General features: G+C 45.9%; 1 non-coding gene across 1 annotated transcript; it reads left to right on the top strand.

Moving 5' to 3' along the window:
• The first annotated feature begins 3,645 nt into the window (after positions 1 to 3,645).
• LOC148093179 (U6 spliceosomal RNA) lies at positions 3,646 to 3,752 on the top strand. Its single transcript, XR_015714507.1, has one exon. It is a non-coding gene; the product is annotated as a U6 spliceosomal RNA (small nuclear RNA).
• Positions 3,753 to 4,756: the final 1,004 nt, after the last annotated feature.

The following is a 4,756-nucleotide window of genomic DNA, read 5'->3' as shown; positions in this document are numbered from 1 at the left end:
TCACAATGGCAGGTGCCTAGTCAACCCTCGGTAAGTGTTGGCCTCATATCATCGGTGAACAGAAACCTGCTGATGACCAAAGGGATCCTGAGGTCTCCCCTTCAGACTGTGGTCATGATCCAGCTTGATAACTGCCTCGCCAGGATCCAGCGATGACGCATTTATGAGCACTGTGCTGTCCAGCTGACAAAGCACACTTATGTCAGGTTTCTCAGAGCTCCCCGGAAGCCCGAGAGCGACTATCAGAATCTTCTTTCAGAGATGAGATTTGTCCACGGTACTGTGTGCGACAAAGCTGGGTCCCTCGGCTGCTGGTAGCCCCGCTTTCTACCAATTCTCCTCTGATTGAGGTGATGGTTTCCTATATGCCTTGGTTTCCACATTTGCTTTAGCACCTCTGCTAAAGCTACTGGCTTTTTTTTCCTGACATTTTTGGTTCAGTGTCCATTGATCGAGTCTTCACGATCAGAAATTCCCACCCCTTTGTGGGTTTTATGGTAAAACGTACTAGTGAGAACATTGCGGCATAGTGAGGGCATGTGAGCTGGCCGGGGTCGCACTGGCTTTAAGTTGTAGAGTCAGGATTTGAATCCAGAACAAACTTTACAGCCCCATGTTCTTAACTATAAGGTTATACGGCCTCAGATAGCCAACAATTTTGTTTATGGTCATGGACACAGAGAACAGATTGACAGCTGTCAGAGGGAAGGGGGTTGGGAGCCCTCACTATTCAAAGTGTGCTCCCTGGACCCGCAGATGGGCCTCTAGTGGTCACAGAGGGAGACGTGAGGTGGAAAGAGCAGAAATCGCCAGGCCTGTGGGAGAAGCCGCACCTCCTGGCCGAGAGTCCCTGCAGGCTGCTTCCTGTGCAAGGCTGCGTGGGGCCGGCATTCTCTGGGACGTGCACAGCGTGTGTCACTTCAAGTGGCCTCTGCCACGAGTTACCCCCCACGGAACGGGCAGGTGAGCCATGCCCCACCAGAGCAGTACCGAGCTGTGCCCCAAGAGCCCCTTTACCTTCTAGAAGGCCCTGCAGCCGAGGCCTCACTAGCAGGCAACTCCTCCACCCCTTTCTTTGGCTCTTTTCCAAAGACATGGAATAAAGTATCCGGAACTTGACTATTTTAAGCAGCTACTCTGATCTTACTCAAGACTGGTTCCTTTTTTCAAACCATCAAGTCCACATCTATGTCAGTACTTTGAATTTAGTCTTGACCAATAGCCATTTGCCAGACTGTCTAATAGAGTCTCTCTCCCTGAACACAAAGAAGAGCTGCCCCTGGCATCTTAGAGTAATCGTTAATATTTGCTTTAGACTTAGATCTAGACATTTTGTGATATTTCAAAAGGTAACTATCCACGTTAGGGCCCTACCTCTTTTAATTCCCTGAGCCAAACCAAGTCCTCGCGTCAAGCCCTCCACAGTGGCTGGACTGTGGTTTAGGTGCTTTTCCTCCTGCCTGCTCCGAGCTGTACTTAAGCTCAGGTAGGTGCCGATCTTCCAGATTTCCTCCGAGGTCTTGAAGCTGATGAGGAACTGGGCCTGCTGGGACTGGACGCCCACCAACCTGGCTGAGGGGCCCTGAGTAAAAAGAACAGCGAGTCAGCCACAGATGAGAGTGTCCTGTTAATGAGCTCCCATAAGTACAAAATGCTTTGTATGGATTTCTCGATTGTGGCATTGAATTTTACATCAAACACACACACAAAGGAAACAACCTAAATGTCCATCATAGGATACTAGCTAAAATGAATTCGGGCCTGCCCTGGCCTGTATGGCTCAGTAGTTAGAGCATCGGCCCCGTGCACCAAAGGGTCAGGAGTTGGATTTCTGGTCAATGGCACGTGTACCTAGGTTGCAGGTTTGATCCCCAGAGGCAACCAATCGACACCTCTCTCTCTCTTTCTCTCTCTCTCCTACCCTTCCTTCCAATCTCTCTGGAAAGCAATGCAAAAAATGCTCTCAGGTGAAGATTAACAACTAAGAATTATGGTTCATCCAGACAATGGAATATTATGACATCACGCGGCCATAAGGAAGAATGAAGAAACTTTGTGCACTGACACAGCCTCCAAATATACACCACTAAATGGAACAATGGCGGTGATAACACACACACACAAAACCAGAGTATAGAGCTACATGCAGCAAATGCGGCCTGTTGTATAAAATTAAAAAAATAGTTGGGGGGAGGGGGAGATAAGTCATAGACGGCATCTTTGATGTCTATGGATTATTTTCATAAAGCTGGCAAACAGAAAAAACACACAAAAATAAAAATCACCCACAATCCCTCCCCCTAGAGGCCCCCAACCTTGACACTTTGGTGTATTAACTGAGTCTTTTTTTCTATACATGAGTTTCTATGTAAATACTTTTATTTAAATAGCATCACTTATTCAAATTGTTTTTGTAATCTTTTGTTGCTAAGCCATATTTTGTGAACCACCTCCAGTGTCATAAAATAATCTACAGTATTTTTAACGGTTACACATGCCATTGTTGCATTAACGTAATTAATTCTTAACATTTCCTTAGGATTGGACTTTTGAATTTTTTTTAATGTTTTTCAACATCCTAAACAGCACTGTGATAAACATCCTATACCTAAACCTTCGCACACATCCTGGATTGTTTAACACAAGTAATTTCGAGAAGCGTCCTTGGGAATGCAAGGACATGCACATTTTCAGTCCTAAAATGCAGGAGCCAAACAGCCCTCCATAGAGACAGTGCCCATTTACATGCTCACAAGCAGAACAAGAGGAGGCCTGCAAGCCCCTCCCCCTTTTATTTAATATCTGAAAAAACAGGCCTGAGTCACTTCCCAAACTTGGTTTTCCCCTAATATCTGTCTCTGCAGCTTGCCCAAGCCTCTGGAGTCAACTGTAAAGAGTGATGACCAGAAAGTCCCTGTACCCCCAGGCCAGGTCCCGCCATCAAAGATCAACCCCTGGAGCCCTGAATTGGGAGAACCTCAGGGAAAGAAAAGAGTAAGAAGGATCCACAGGAAGAGCCCCTAGCTCAGCAAAGTCAGAATTCTGGTGTTCTGCCATAGCAGGCCCCAGGAGGCCCCGGGAGGGCCCAGGAGGCCCAGGTTCTTGGAAGATAAGATCCTAGTAATCAGGGAAGGTGTTCTAGGCAAAAACTGATCTACAGAGAATATGCTCCTTGTCAATGAGCAATGCCTCCTTTACCCTCACAGTACCCCTAGGAGAAGAGTACAATCGCAGTACGCAATCCATTCTAAAACCCACAGTTACCACATTGAACCTTTTCCAAAACAAAAGATAGGAAGTGTGACATCATACTTGATTGGCAGCATTTATTTCCTTTCTTAGAGGTAAACAAAATAATGGTGCATTTTATAATCCAAGGGCATTTCAGATTTAATAGAAAATGGACTTGTCTCTGTGTTATCGTCAAGGAGGCCCAGGCAGAGGCAGGTTAAGCAAGCTGGCTGAGGTCACCTGTGAGCAAGGTCACCTGTGAGTGTGCCGGGGCACCCTGGCTGGATCCAGCCGACTCCAGGCCTCCGCTTTCCCCACAAGCTGGCCCTGCTCGGGCTTCAGCCCAGCAGACCAGTTGGCTCAACCAAACCCGGCTCTTGCCCATGCCCACGGTGACTCAAATTAAAAGAAACTGTATTCGCTTTGGCAGCACATATACTAAAATTGGAACGAGGCAGAGAAGATCAGCATGGCCCCCGTGCAAGGGTGACAAGCAAATTTGTGAAGCGTTCCATATTTTAAAGAAATAAAGAAATTCTGTGGTGCCGGTTAGCAGCTAATGCCTCCAAGTTCCTGAATCCTGGAAACTTAAAAACCAAACCAAAAACACTCTACTGTTTATAAGTGATCTCCTGCGGATGGAGCACATTCCACCACAGAGCACAGTGCCGAGCTCTGCAGACACCGTCTCATCCACTGCTCCCGACAGAACAGACCAGGCCATTCGTTCCCTGACAGCTTAAGAGAGCTCCCTTCTCTTTCAAATTTGTAATCAAATGGGTGGGCTGTAAAATTAACTAGAACATAATAGTTTATTATGTAAGGTATTATCCTCCTTCCCCCGCCTCTGTTGCAACAACTTTTAACCAATTTTTACTTCCGTTGCCCTAGTAAATACCTCCTGGGCTGTGAACAGCTTAATCATACTCTTCTCTTGGTTTAACAATTGAAGGTAATTTCTCCCCACCATGAAAGGCCAGGCATTGGTTTATTTACCTTATTGCCTTTTCCTTCCTTCATTCGAATATTTATAGTTATTAATTTTTTATTGGAAATTTTGGCACTTTAAAATATATATATATATATATGCTTAGTGGTAGCGAGGGACTGAGAACAGGGGGTGGGGTTAATGCTCAGCAGGTGCAGAGTTTCCGTCTGAGCTGATGAGAAAGTTCTGGAATGGCCGGGGGTGATGGTTGCACAGCAAGGTGAATGCGCAGAATGCCACCAAATGGCACACTCCAAAGGATTAAATTTGAGATTTTTATGTTTTATATATATCTTATCACAATAAAAATCAAATCCTCCAAGTGTTTTTTTTTTAAGTATACTTAATAAGGTGGCTATTATAATGACTCCCATTCTAAAGAGTTCACGTAACTTGCAGAAGGTCACACAACTGAGTGACAGGTTTGAAACAGTTTTCTCAGACTCTGCAACTCCAGGGGTTCCTGCCTCCTGCTGAGCAGAGAATGTGTCCTTCATTCCTTTGGTCAGACGTTTCTCCAGGGCCCACTTTGTTCCC

Source organism: Miniopterus natalensis, chromosome 4, assembly GCF_054644295.1.
Source record: "Miniopterus natalensis isolate mMinNat1 chromosome 4, mMinNat1.hap1, whole genome shotgun sequence".
NCBI classification, from domain to species: domain Eukaryota; kingdom Metazoa; phylum Chordata; class Mammalia; order Chiroptera; family Miniopteridae; genus Miniopterus; species Miniopterus natalensis.
This window is presented reverse-complemented; position numbering and strand designations above follow the sequence as displayed.